General features: G+C 39.0%; 1 long non-coding RNA gene across 1 annotated transcript in view; it reads left to right on the top strand.

The window, feature by feature from the left end:
• The window catches only part of LOC147846545 (uncharacterized), a 68,480-nt gene extending 61,638 nt beyond the window's left edge, over positions 1 to 6,842 (top strand). Inside the window, exon 3 of the long non-coding RNA XR_015479058.1 lies at positions 6,604 to 6,842. This is a non-coding gene — a long non-coding RNA (uncharacterized LOC147846545). The remainder of the gene's footprint in view (positions 1 to 6,603) is intronic.
• Positions 6,843 to 15,783: the final 8,941 nt, after the last annotated feature.

Raw genomic sequence — 15,783 nt, 5'->3', positions numbered from 1 at the left:
TTCATCTTTGTCCGTCTTCATCATTGTCTTCATCATCGTCATCGTCATCTTTTTCTTTGTCTTCATCATCTTCATCTTTGTCCGTCTCCATCTTTGTCTTCATCATCTTCATCATTGTCTTCTTCATCTTCATCTTTTTCTTTGTCTTCATCATCTTCATCTTTGGCCGTCTTCATATTTGTCTTCATCATCTTCATCTTTGTCTTCATCATCTTCATCTTTGTCTTCATCATCTTCATCTTTGTCTTCATCTGTGTCTTCTTCATCTTCGTCTTTGTCTAGTTTTTGTCTTCTTCGTCATCTTAGTCTTTGTTGTAGTCTTCATCATCTTCGTCTTTGTCTTTTCTTTGTCTTTATCTTTACCTTCATCATCTTCATCCTTGTCTTCATCTTCGTCTTTATCCTTGTCTTCACCTTTATCATCTTTGTCTTTGTTTGTCTTCTTTGTCGTCTTAGTCTTCTTTGTTGTAGTCATCATCTTCATTTTTGTCCTTCATCTTTGTCTTCATCATCTTTATCTTTGGCCGTCTTCATCTTTGTCTTCATCTTCATCTTTTTCTTTGTCTTCATCATCTTCATCTTTGTCTTCATCATCTTCATCTTTGTCTTCTTCATCTTCGTCTTTGTCTAGTTTTTGTCTTCTGCGTCATCTTAGTCTTTGTTGTAGTCTTCATCATCTTCGTCTTTGTCTTTATCATCTTCATCTTTGTCCGTCTTCATCATTGTCTTCATCATCTTCATCTTTTCTGTCTTCATCTTCATCTTTGTCCGTCTTCATCTTTGTCTTCATCTTCATCTTTTTCTTTGTCTTCATCATCTTCATCTTTGCCTTCATCATCTTCATCTTTTTCTGTCTTCATCATCTTCATCTTTGTCCGTCTTCATCATTGTCTTCATCATTTTCATCTTTTTCTGTCTTCTTCATCTTGGTCTTTGTCAAATTTTTGTCTTCATTGTCATCTTAGTCTTCTTTGTTGTAGTCCTCATCTTCATCTTTGTCTTCATCATCTTCATCTTTGTCTTCATCTGTGTCTTCTTCATCTTCGTCTTTGTCAAATTTTTGTCTTCTTTGTCATCTTAGTCATTGTTGTAGTCTTCATCATCTGCCTCGTTGACTTTTCTTTGTCTTTATCTTTGCCTTCATCATCTTCATCCTTGTCTTCACCTTTATCATCTTTGTCTTTTAGTTTTTGTCTTCTTCGTCATCTTAGTCTTCTTTGTTGTAGTCCTCATCATCTTCGTCTTTGTCTTCTTCTTCGTCTCTGACAACCCAGCATCCCAATCATCTTCCACCATATGCAGTGTTTTATCACAAATGTTTAGCAGATTGTTTTAAATTTGTCATATCATGATTAATAATATCAAATCAGATGATGCAAGATTAAAATATTACTCTTAAGTATCTGTAAATCAGTTTACAGTTTCATTATTTAAAAAACACATCAAGTATGACATATGTTTGTTTTTTAACATGCCATGTTTAAGTATCTCCACATTTCTCCTTTCAATGTTTATTATTTATTATTATTTATATATTTAACTTCATTCATTTTCCTTCGGGTTACTCCCTTATTTGTCAGCGTTGCCACAGCAGAATGAACCGCCAACTATTTTAACAAATTTTTTATGCAGCAGATGCCCCTCCAGCCACAACCCAGTACTGGAAAACACCTATACACACTCACATTCACACACACAAACTACTGCTAATGTAGCTCATTCAATAGTGCATGTCTTTGGACTGTGGGGGAAACCGGAGCACTTGGAGGAAACCTATGCGAATGTGGGGAGAACATGCAAACTCCACACAGAAATGCCAACTGGGGACTCTAACCAGCGACCTTATTGGTGTGCGGTGACAGCGCTAACCACTGAGCCACCGTATTGCCCGATATACAACTATTAAAATCAAAACAATGTGAACGTTGTTGTTGCATACTCATCTAGACACCCAGCAAATAGTGCCATTTGTCCTTAGACTTAATTTTAAACATTGTTCATAAATGTAAAATTGGTCAGGAATGTTCAGAGTTGTTTTGATAAAAAAAAAAATAATCATCTCTAATGGTCTTTATTCATGAGAACTGCCAGGTGTGTCATGCAGAGTGATACTGGCTTTGCTTTTCTGCAGCTAATTGAATTCAGAACAAGCAAGAAAAGTGTCAATTACGCTCAGTTTCAGGCAGCTTGACCAGTCTTGCAACAGAGGAGCAGAACCATGAAACATCTGCACATCAGAAAGAAAGACAGAGGGCAGGCAGACGGGGAGATCAGAGGAGCGCCCTGAGAATCAAATGCAGATTGAAGGGAAAAGAGAGCAGAGAGTATGAGGAGGGCAGCGCAGCTCTGTCTGCTCATATACTGGGCCTGACTGACTGAAACACACAGGCTTTAATGTTTGCTGGTTTGGGTGCAATTAGGAAGCCACAGAAACCCCTCACCAGGAAAACCGTGACATCTTTTGGAAACACTTTACAATAACAGTACATGAATAATGATGTATTAATATGTAAACTAAACATTACTTTATTATGAATTAATGATGAGTTAAGGTATGCACTAATTATGAATTAACTTTAACTACAACATGATTCACATGAGTTCATGTGTTAATAACGACTACCTTAATTACTTGTTAGTACATGTTGTTAATTAATGTATTAATTAACATTTAAGTTTAGGCTGAATGTAACCAACATGAACTCATGAGCTGTTAATGTATAGTTATGTCATGACTTTACTTGGAGGGGCACATCACTATTAACTCATCCTTAACTACTTATGAACTCCTCTTCATGTTGATGTTGACAGAACACTTTTCTATTGTTATTCAGTGTAAACTCACTAGTTGGACGTGTATAAGGAGTTCATGAGTAGTTAAGAATTGGTTAATGATGATGTGCCCCTCCAAGTAAAGTCACAACATAATTATACATTAACATATCATGAGTTCATCATGGTTAAATTAAGCATAAACTAATGTGGTAATTAATACATTAATTAACAAACAATCATGAACTAACAAGTAATTAAGGTAGCCATTATTCACACATGAACTCACGTGAATCATGTTGTAGTTAAAGTTAATTCATAATTGGTGCATACCTTAACTCATCATTAATTCATAATAAAGTAATGTTTGGTTTACATATTAATACATCATTATTCATGTACTGTTATTGTAAAGTGTTACCCATCTTTTTAACAAAGACATCTCCCCCTAGCACTGGGGTTGACAACCTTTGACCCTTAAGGAGCTTTTTAAAATAGATCACGGTGTGTTGCTTATACAGATGTAGGGAAATGCCTGTTTTCAGTAATGCTAGCATTTCTACTGTGACTTCTACAGTATATACAACCTTATTCTGCAACCTGGAACGGTGTTAGTGTTGATTTTAATTTGTCACTGACTGGCAGGGCGAAAGGGCTGTTGGAGAGTTGGTATTTTATTGTGGTTGGTTGCACAGGATGTCAACATGATGTCAGATTGAAACAGTTCCCCTAACGGAGGTCGCATTTTGTTTGGAAATAAAATCAGGTTGACGTCACAACTCAACGTCAGGCCGAGGTCAGTGACCAACATCCAAACTAATATCAACCAGATATCAACGTCTAATGATGTTAAAGCTTGACATTGTGTGGGTGCTACTAATATGACGTCTAGCAGGGGTCCGTTCTTCGTACCTCGCTTAAATGATCTAAGATGATTTGGCAGATCCTGGATCTTTTCTTCTTGATAACTGATCTCTCGCTAATTTGGTTCTTCAAACGAGTTCGCGAATCAGATTAGAATGTCTGGATAAACTGATCTGAGATCGCTGCGTGTGTTGTGAAGGACAGATCTACCGATCCTCGAAATCATGATCAGCAATGCAACGATTGGCTGACGGCACAGCAGCGTAATGACATTATCTGATTAATATTCAATTATCCATGTGAGCAAAATTACATCAAATTAGCAGTAAACGGCTTGTTAAATATGGCACGCAATAACTTTCCACATTTGTTGTGAGCTGCAGGCTTTACACTTTCATGTGTCAAGAGTATTCATCATGTATTTCAATGCAAATCAGTGTATTTAGTTCTACATTTAGAATAGATTTTCTTTATTATAGTCGCCGTTTTTTTTTTAAATCGGGTTAAAGAATGACTGGTTGTTTCCAAAACATTTTGATATTGGTAATAAAGGCGTCTGCAACTTTTGTGAAGCATCAAATCACCGGCATATTAACTGTCAAAACATGTTTATGACTGCATAAATGTATTATTGCTTTAAAAAAAAGTCACATATTGTGCATTTCTATTATACACAATTTGTACTAAAGCAATCTAAAAAGTTCATATCAATAAGTTTTCTCTTTGCACCACCAGGTGGCAGTCTTTGTACTTTCATTTCGAGGGTGCAGATTGCATAAGGTTTATTAATATGTATAACTTTACTTAATTTATTAATAACTAATACTTTATATATAGTTAAGAAATATTTACTATTTTCCAAAGTGTATATAACTACTACTGTAAGAAAATATCAGAATTCGGAACATACTTTCTGTATTATCTTTGCTTGAACTGAGCCGATCTAATCCTGTTTATATGAATTGAACCTGCTCCCGATCAGGTTTGAGCTAGCAGAACTGTTGCTATGACAACAACTCTCGGATCAGCTTTGAAGAACGAAACGATCCTGGATTGTGTTAAATCGTCAACATCCAAATCCAGCTAACTGAGTAATCCACATACAAAAAACGGAGCCCAGATATTGGATATTGTTTGCCAGGCAAATAAGTGTGGTTTATTTATAAACTATTTTCGAGAGGATCACATGCTTATTATCAACACGGATGGCATCATATTAGCTCCATAATCTGCCCTATCAGATGATTACGGACGCATTTTAAATAACCAGAGCTTTTCACTCCAGTTATCTTTGTCTTGAAGTTCACCCCCCACTCCTACTCCCCTCCCCTTTTTTTTTCCCGATAGGGTGACACTGTCACCTTACAGCAAGAACGCCGCTGGTCCAACCTCCTATCTGGCCGGTTGGCGTTTCTGCGTGGAGTTTGTTTATGTGGGTTCCCCCGGGCTCCCCCATCCACCATCCAAAGACATACACCATAGCCAATTGACTAATCCAAATTATTACCCAAGATAACCTTACTTTACACTTCTCACACAACGACATCCAGGGTCCTCAATAACTACCTGAGTTCAAACTCCCCTCTCGCCCTTCTAGCGGGAGGGAGCCCCGGGCTCGAGGATATTACGAGCTCAGGGCTCTCTCCTAGGACAGCATGCCAGTTATTGATCATCAGCTAAGTGTGAACTCCTGAAATGTCAGTATTTTACATCAATATGATGTTGGTTTAAGATGTTGGCTCCGCTGGATTTTGGTCATTTTCCAACACAACCTAAAATCAAACAAATATAAAGATTGTAAGAATGGGTTTTAATCACAGCGGTTCAAACTGTAGTTCTGTCGAATGACTACAAGTTATCAGTATTGATGGTAAAAAACTGTATATTTCTAGTCAAACCATTCTTCTGCAGTCTTATACCAAAAACGGAAATAAGGGCAGTAATAATGGCTATAAATGTGGGAGAGCGTTGATATTATGTGATTGTTTTGTATTGCAATATGTAATGTAATGTAATGTAATGTGTGTATTTATATAGCGCATTTATTGTGTATGGCCATACACCCAAAGCGCTTCACAATCATGAGGGGGGTCTCTCCACACCACCACCAGTGTGCAGCATCCACTTGGATGATGCGAAGGCAGCCACAGGACAACGGCGCCAGTGCGCTCACCACACATCAGCTATTGGTGGAGTGGAGAGACAGTGATAGAGCCAATTCGGTGGAGAGGGGATGATTGGGAGGCCATGATCGTAAGGGCCGATAGAGGGACTTTGGCCAGGACACCGGGGTTACACCCCTGCTCTTTCACGAGAAGTGCCTTGGGATTTTTAATGACCACAGAGAGTCAGGACCTCAGTTTAACTTCTCATCCGAAAGACGGCGCCCACTGACAGTGTAGTGTCCCCTTCACTTTTACTGGGGCATTAGGACTCACGCAGACCACAGGTTGAGCGCCCCCTGCTGGCCTCACTAACACCACTTCCAACAGCAACCTAGTGTTCCCTAGTGGTCTCCCATCCAGGTACTGACCAGACTCAGCCCTGCTTAGCTTCAGTGAGTAACCGGTCTTGGGCTGCAGGGTGACATGGCTGTGGCATATGGAACAATTAAATTTTGATGTTAAATCAAAAGTAATTCACAAATTCGTGAAAATGAGATGATTTAATGACAATAATTCTCTATGGTTACAACTGAATTAACTATAAATAAGTATAAAATTATAAAATATGATAAAAACATATGATAATAATTGTACCCAGCTGTAAAAATGAAGAGAGGTCTTACAACTGGGATAAACTACAAGACTTTTCTCTGGTGGTGTATATTATATCCATCTTTAAATTTTGAATACTGTATAGGCCTAGCCAGTGGACTCAAATCAGCCATTAACCCAGTGTCACCATCAGATGCAGAGCTGCTGATTAACGTCAGAGCTCTAAAACTAACCTCACACTCTTCCACAGATTCACTGCTCATTCGGCTCGGTGGAATAATTGGAGAAAATGTCTGTCATTGGAAGCTCTTTTCTTATTGTGCCGCTGCTCACAATCCTCAGCTTACAGCGATGGAGAGATGCTCATATGGAGGAGAGCTTCAGCACATGAAGCTCCGCTGAGCGTGGTTTTTATGACATTACAGTATGTGATACTGACATTCGTGTATAGTGGATTACTGTGCAATAAATCAAAACAAATGGGGAATTCAAGACTTCAGCAAAGATGCAGTTTATTGCAAGGTGCATTTAAAAAGGATTTTTTTTCATTGTTTGATATTGTTTTCAGAAGAATTGATCACAATGTTTGTAATTCCACGACATACACTCACCGGCCATTTTATTAGGTACACCTGTCCATCTGCTTGTTAACATAAATTTCTAATCAGCCCAGGGCCGGAGTGGGACTCTTTTTCAGCGCAGGAGTTTCAAGCCTCAGACCGGCCCACCTCAGTTCACGACTGACTATATTAAAATAAGGTCATTTACAATTCAGTTTCTAATTACACTATCACGTCTTTTTTGAGAAAACAGCTGCTTTAGAACTTCAAATGTTCAACAACCCTAACAGTATTATATGTCTTAACAATAAAAATGAAAAAAATAAAAAATTACATACTCAGACAAGGATCAAACCTGGGTCAGCGGTGTCGTATTCTCACGTGCTAACCACTAGACCACAACAGTTGTATATAGAGAAGTGACTCATCTGACTTATATCATCATTAATCTGCAGGCCGGTTATATATAAACAGAGCAGAGCTGCGGTAAAATAATGAATAAGAAGACTGTGGTCAAGTAAATTAATAAATTAATTTAAAAAGTGTGACTGCTGAGAGCACCAAATTCTGGAGCTAGGGACACCGGCCCTCGCGGCCAAAAAACGGACCGGCCCACCGGGTATTCTCCCGGTCCTCCCGATTAGCCAATCCGGGCCTGAATCAGCCAATCACATGGCAGCAGCTCAATGCATTTAGGCATGAAGACATGGTCAAGACGATGTGCTGCCGTTCAAACCGAGCATCAGAATGGGGAAGAAAGGTGATTTAAGTCATTTTGAATATGGCATGGTTGTTGTTGCCAGACAGGATGGTCTGAGTATTTCAGACACTGCTGATCTACTGGGATTTTCAGGCACAACCCTTTTCTAGGGTTTACGGAAAATGGTCTGAAAAAGAGAAAATATCCAGTGAGCGGCAGTTCTGTGGGCGCCTTGTTGATGCCAGAGATCAGAGGAGAATGGCCAGACTGGTTCTAGCTGACAGAAAGGCAACAGTAACTCAAATAACCACTCATTACAACCAAAGTATGCAACCAACCTTGAGACGGATGGGCTACAGCAGCAAAAGACCACACCGGTTGCCACTCCTGTCAGCTAAGAACAGGAAACTGAGGCTACAATTCACACAGGCACACCAAAATTGGACAATAGAAAATTGAAAAAATGTTGCCTGTTCGATTTCTGCTGCGATATTTGGATGGTAGGGTCAGAATTTGGCTTCAACAGCATGAAAGCATGGATCCATCCTGCCTTGTTTCAGAGGTTCAGGCTGGTGGTGGTGTAATGGTGTGGGGGATATTTTCTTGGCACACTTTGCGCCCACACTGCAAAAAATGCTTTTCTTGCTTAGATTTTTTTGTCTCGTTTCTAGTCTAAATATCTAAAATTTCTTATATCAAGAAGCATTTTCTAGACAAGCAAAACATATTGTCTTCTTTTGAGAAATAATATGCCAATATTAAGTGAGTTTTTCCTTAAAACAAGCAAAATAATCTGCCAATGGGGTAAGCAAAATAATCCTGTTTTTTCTTTTGACGTAAGATTATTTTGCTTACCCCATTGGCAGATTATTTTGCTTGTTTTAAGAAAAAATTCACTTAATATTGGCTAATTATTTCTCAAAACAAGACAATATGTTTTGCTTGTCTAGAAAATGCTTCTTGATTTAGGAATTTTTAGACATTTGAACTAGAAACAAGACAAAAAATCTAAGCAAGAAAAGGATTTTTTGCAGTGCATTAGTAGCATTTGAGCATCATGTCAGCGCCACAGCCTACCTGAGAATTGTTGTTGACCATGTCCATCCCTTTATGACCACAGTGTACCCATTTTCTGATGGCTACTTCCAGCAGAATATTGTGCCATGTCAAAAAAATCTCTGAAGAATAATTCCAGCACCTTGTTGAACTTATGCCACGAAGGATTAAGGCAGTTTTGAAAGCAAAAACAGTTCCAACCCGGTACCAATAAAGTGGCCAGTGAGTGCATACTTATACTGTACATACAGTTGAAGTGAGAATTATTAGCCCTCTTGATATTATTCACAGAATGTTTTCTCAGTGTGTCGCATGACATCAGATTTCACAGAAATTTTAACATAACTGCATTTTCTTTTCTTTTTGTGGAATTGATTTGGTGTTGTGCAAAGAACTGCACACAATTAATCCTGTAATTGTCAATAATATATCCTTGTGATCATTACTGGAAAAAAGACAAAAGATGTGGGCGTCATACTGCCCCCTAGTGTTCATGTCCACTTTTTATCCATTTAATTGACTGTTTAGAGCAGGGTGGCACGGGGGTTCAGTGGTTAGCACTGTCGCCTCACAGCGAGGTCGCTGATTCGAGTCTCGCCTTAGCATTTCTGTGTGAAGTTTGCATGTTCTCCCTGTGTTGGCATGAGTTTCCTCCAAGTGCTCTGGTTTCCTCCACATCCCAAACGCATGCAATATAGGGGAATTGGATAAACTAAATTGGCCGTAGTGTTTGTGTGTTAGTGAGTGTGTATGGATGTTTCCCAGTACTGGGTTGTTGCTAGAAGGGCATCCACTGCTTAAAAAACATATGCTGGAATAGTTGACAGTTCGTTCCTTTGTGGTGACCTCAGAATAGAGACTGAGCTTAAGGAAAATGAGTGAATGAATGAATTGGTACAACTAGTCAACAGCAATATATGCAACCAGCCACCATAGCAACTGCATAGACATGCTCTAGCGACAATCTCAGTGGTGAGTTTAGCGTGGCCAGCGTTACCATTTGAGAATCGAGATAAGAAATGAAGTAAATCAGTGCATTATCAGGAAAGCCGCTGAAGCCTGAAGGTGTGAGTGGGATTTCTGAGTTCTGGAGCGCTGCCAGGCTCCGGCTCTGATTCAAAAGTCCAGGGATTTATCTGAAAGAAGGGGCACGATCTGCGTGAAAAAAACAGTCCTATTATCAGTGTAATTAAGAAGCGACACCCCCTCACGCGCCACTGCCGACTGCCCACTGAGCTGGAGAATTTCAGAGAGAGATGATGATCTCCTAATTCGCCGTTCTGGGAATTGCTGCTCTTGTCATTGAGGTGACAGCAGGAGCACTCAGAAGACCACTTCAGCTTACCAGAGCATTTATGCTGGTTTTCTGCTTTTTTCTCATGGAGAGAGGAGCACAATATGGTTGACATTATGCAATTGTGTGTCATTTGAAGTCAAACTCTCTCAGGATTATTAGCCCCCCCAGGTATACATTTCTGGAGATCGCGAATTATGTAGCCAGAAGTACATGTGGCTGCATTTAGTCTTTAAAACTAATTCTACAGGAAGGTATGATGCCACTGATGGTTACTGTTTCTTTTCACATTTAGCAGCTGACCACTTACCTCCATGTGGACAGCTTTTCTGCTGTTACACAGTGGCTCCAGAGGAGTTGACCCCCATGGTGGAGTTTGAGTCTGGCGAATAACGGTTCCAGAAAGCAGATAAAACAAAAGGCAAAAAATAAAATTAACAAGTAAATAACAGCGAGAGAATGTGGTAAGATCTGAAAACGTGATAAAAATCAGGTAGCCCTGAGGGCTTTTATTTTTCTGGATTGCTTTAGAAAACACTCTGGGTTGGGTTTAGGGAAGAGGGTGATTGTGTCAATCGGTGCTTTTGACAACACTATCGGTTTCTATTTAGGAAAGGGGGTGATCGGGTCAATCAGGTCAATCAGCAAAAAACACTATCAGCTGGGTTTAAGGAAGGGTGGCACGGGGGTTCAGTGGTTAGCACTGTTGCCTCACAGCGAGGTCGCTGATTCAAGTCTCGCCTTAGCAACTATTGGTTGGGTTTAGGGAAGGGAGTGATTGTGTCAATCGGTGCTTTTAAAACACTATCGGTTGGGTTTAAGGAAGGGGATAATCACATCAATTAGTGCTTTTAAAAAAACTGCTGGTTTGTTTTAGGGAAGGCTGTGGGTGGGTCAACGGTGCTTTTGTAAACACTATCGGTTGGATTTAGGGAAGCGGTGATCGGGTCAATCAGTACTTTTGTAAACACTATCGGTTGAGTTTAGGAAAGCGGTGATCGGGTCAATCAGTACTTTTGTAAACACTATCGGTTGGGTTTAGGAAAGCGGTGATCGGGTCAATCAGTACTTTTGTAAACACTATCGGTTGGGTTTAGGGAAGGGGTAATCGGGTCAATCAGTTCTTTTGTAAACACTATCGGTTGGGTTTAGGGAAGCGGTGATCGGGTCAATCAGTACTTTTGTAAACACTATCGGTTGAGTTTAGGAAAGCGGTGATCGGGTCAATCAGTACTTTTGTAAACACTATCGGTTGGGTTTAGGGAAGGGGTGATCGGGTCAATCAGTACTTTTGTAAACATTATCGGTTGAGTTTAGGAAAGCGGTGATCGGGTCAATCAGTACTTTTGTAAACACTATCGGTTGGGTTTAGGGAATGTGGTGGGTAATTGGTGCTTTTGAAAACACTTTTGTTTGGGAAGGTTGGGCAGGTCAATTGATGCTTTTGAAAACACTATTGGTTGGGTTTAGGGAAAGGGGTGGGTGGGATTATCAGTCGTTCTGTCAGTCAGTCAGTCTTCAGTGGCCTCTGGTGGATTTACACGAGAACAACAGGTATGAATGGCACTCGCAAGAGAAATTTGAGATTTTAAAAAGCATACACAGCGGCCTCTGGTGGATTCACGAAAACAAAAACTGTAAAAAAAAAAAAAAAAACGTAGCCCCTTGCAAGTATTTGCTGCTCTCCAGAAATGTATACAGGGGAACATAATTAGAATGAACCTGGGTTGCAAAATTAATTTTTTTTTTGATTGTCGAGAAAATGCTTCTTGATTTTATGAACTGTTTTGATATTTGGATGAGAAACAAGGCAAATAAACTCAGTAAGAAGAGCATTTTTGCGGTGTTGTTTTTGGTAATCACATTGGACTTTTCTGTATATAATTACTTCAGTCCAGTCTATATCACTAAGAGTATTAAAGTTAAGATTTCAGAAAGAAAACAGAGTCTTGATTTTGATCACGTTGATCATTTAGAGCTGTTATAAATTTCTAACATGACTCATCACTCATGAACTCCTCAAATCACATTGATTTGATGCTTTTAATTGCAGTTTAATCAAAGCACATTTTTGCATCTTCCTCTCTCGCCCTTCTTGGTCAGTGGTTTTATTTATTGTGGTCTTGTTATGATAAAGACAGATGGGGCTTAGACACTCCTCCCAAACACATTTGCTGTCATCCGTGTGGAAAAAATAGATCTTGTAGGCTTTAAAGATGATGAATCGCGTTCGCCCACACATATTGCATACTTCACATGTTGTTGTTTTCTGTCCTCTTTTCTGTTTCTCTCACTTTCATTCTCTCTTCCTTCATTCTTTGTATATTCTTACTGTAAAGTACTGGTAGAAAGTATTACCATGGTAACCATAGTTTTGCCAAAACGCCATAGCTACAACATCATGTGTTGGAAAAGTTGCTCAGGAGGAGATAAAATAAAAATGATGATTGCTTCTGCAAGGACCATAAAAATCGACTAGACACCCAAACAAACAGTGAGCTCCCCTTATTTAATTAAACCATCCGTTTAGATTCATTTTCAAATGCAACTTCTCAGAAACAGGTGCAATAGTCTGATACTCTTTCCCTCCCAACAAAAAAAAAAAAAATCTGTAAAAGCACTTTTTAGTTGAAATAAATAAACTTATATAGTCATCTTAACTTGTATCAATCAAACTGTCCAAGTGAAGTTTATTTCTAAATTAATTCTGAGAGGATCACGTGCTTGTGATTGTTCTCAGCTGCTCCCACATCAGCTCATGATTGATTCTCCAATCAGATGATTCCTAACCAGTGGTGTAAAGCATTAAAAGTGTCCAAGAAGATGTCAAAAATCTTTACACGCATTGACCCAGAGACTGTTTAGTTGCATGTCTCTGATGAGAAGATGACGGATGTTTACTGTATGATGACCGAAATGGCCTTAAACACCCAGCAGGCACAAGATGTTAACATGACGTCAGATTGACGATGTACCCCAATGTCGTGGGGACTTTGCATTTTGTTTGGAATGAAAATCAGGTTGACATCAGAACCAAACGTCAGGCCAAAGTCAATGTCTAACGTAAATTTAACCAAATATCAATGTCTAATGAGGTTACAGCTCGACGTTGTGTGGACGTCACCACTATGACGTCTATCAGATGTTGGATTTTGGTTGCCATACCTGACAAATAAATGTCAGTGTTGGACATCAATATGAAAAAATGTTGGCTCGACGTCGAATTTTGGTCACTTTCTAACAACTTAAATTCGAGCAAATATCCCTGTAATTTGAAGTCGTTATTGGACATCAAAATAATGTTGTCCTTAGACGCTGGCTAGACATTGAATTTTTGTCATCTGTCATCACAAGCTAAATCTAACCTAATATTAATGTCATATGACATTGTATGGCTACTGGGTAATAACTAAATGCACTACAGAATGTTACGTTTACACACACATGCACAAATTACATGTAAATACATCCGTTTTTTTACAGCGTAATAGTCACTCCTCACTACTCTTGAGTACTTTTGAAAGGGCTACTTTTTACTCATACTTTGACAACAGATGCTTTTATTCTACTTGCTCTAATCTTTTATTTTTATTCATTTGTTTGTTTGGCAGGGACAGTGTACATTTATTAGCATTTCTGCCAATGCACCAAAATTACCCCGAAGGCTATTTTTCATCTGTTGTCCCTGATCAACCTAAAAAAAAAAAAAATACAAGAATTATACAATCAATCAAAAATATTGTTAAAAAGTACTAAAATAGACATTGTTATATAGATGTTAAAAAAAGAATATTTACAATTTAAACTAAAACACCAACATTTTGTAATAGAGATAAAAATAGTTGAAACACATTTAAACAACAAATCATTAAGATGGTAGGCACAAATGGAAACATGCTAGTTTCAATCTAATCGGAATGATGACACGTCTGAGGGTGCTTTCACACCTGCCTTATTTAGTTGGATTGAATCGCACTAGAGTTTGTTTCCCATTTTGGTGTGATCCGTTAGGGCAGGTGAGAATGCAGCAATCGTACTCGAGTGCGCACCAAAAGCGGACCAAATAAGCGTACCGAGACCTGCTTGAAGAGGTGGTCTCGGTACGCTTTCAAATGAACCCTGGAGCGGTTCGTTTGTGGTGAGAATATAATCCATACTAAAACAGGCCCAACCGCAAAAAGTACAGCGCGTTTTGGACTAATTCAGCAGCCGTAGGCCGATGTGCTGTGCATTATGGGATATGGAGGAAAAATATTTGTTGACAGCGCTTTACCAACGGCAGGCACTTTTTTCCAGGGGTTTCAGTACAGCGTAACCGCTACTACGTCATCGGGTGGGCGTGGCCTATCTGTGAATTTGCATAGGTCACGGATCATGCGCAGATTGTGAAAACAGCCGTTTGATTCAGATACCTGTACGTATTCGCAGGAGTTTCGTGTCCAATGCCTTTTATATGCAGTACAAAATAGCTGTCCTAATCGCAGGTGTTTCATGTGAAGTCAGTGTATGTTATATTAAACAAATTAACTTAAGATACCTCTCAGATTACATTAATACTGTTATAACTTAAGATACCTGTCCCGATCCCACGGCTTTTGTGTCAAATACTTTATATATCATATACAGTAGCATCAGATACCTGTCCTGATGCCAGGGGTTTCATGTATGATCACTTTTATATACAGTAACATCAGATACCTGTCCTGATGCCAGGGGTTTCATGTATGATCACTTTTATATATATTAACATCAGATACCTGTCCTGATCCCAGGGGTTTCATGTATGATCACTTTTATATATATTAACATCAAATACCTGTCCTGATCTCAGGTGTTTCATGTATGATCACTTTTATATTATATACAGTAGCATCAGATACCTGTCCTGATCCCAGGTGTTTCATGTATGATCACTTTTATATGTATTAACATCAGATACCTGTCCTGATCCCAGGGGTTTCATGTATGATCACTTTTATATTAGTTAACATCAGATACCTGTCCTGATCTCAGTTGTTTTGTGTATGATGACTTTAAATAAAAATAGAAAATAAATATGAGTTTTGTTAATTAACTAAGATCGAGAAAGAAAAATTAACCACGATTTATTACAGAAAATGTGGTATTTATTTGTTTAAACATGACTGAATACAAAAAACACGGTTAATCTTACCACAACCATTATTATTTGGTTTAAAATGGAAGTACAAAAGCCCAGAGACAGTAAAACGGATTAAAACGAGGTCAGCTGTTTTTGCTAATGAAATCTTTAAAATATAAAATTATAAAAACAAAAAAATAACCTGTATGATTGTTTTTTTCCCTCGTTATCCACCGCGGTAGGTTCTTTATCCATAATCATCCTGTTTGAAATGACCACGCTAAAAAAGAACCTGTACTGCGCATGATCGGTGACCTCTCAGTATTGTTTTTTTTTTTTAAGGGGGCGTTTCCCAAACACCAACCAAGCCACGCCCATTTTACGTCGTGGTAATGAAACCCCTGGAATTTAGTGCATGCCCTTTACCAACAGAGAGAGAGAGAGGGGAAAACATTACCTGATGGATCGTTGGTAATATTTCTGCAAGATGACCATGTCGCAGTTTAGCTAAATGAATTCACGGCTCCTCCTGAAGTGACGAGCGATGCATTAAACAGTTTTCCAGCCGCGGCCGCGCTTCATTTTCGGAATGTATAGTTTGTCTAAAGCAGGGATACAATCAGTCAGCGCAGTCGTCCCTCCAGAGTTAAAGGTTTTGTTTACCTGCGGGAGTTCATTGGCATTTTCCCGCACGTGAGTTCTGACCAATCAATAAGCAG

This window comes from Danio rerio, chromosome 2, assembly GCF_052040795.2.
Source record: "Danio rerio strain M-AB ecotype USA chromosome 2, GRCz13ab, whole genome shotgun sequence".
NCBI classification, from domain to species: domain Eukaryota; kingdom Metazoa; phylum Chordata; class Actinopteri; order Cypriniformes; family Danionidae; genus Danio; species Danio rerio.
This window is presented reverse-complemented; position numbering and strand designations above follow the sequence as displayed.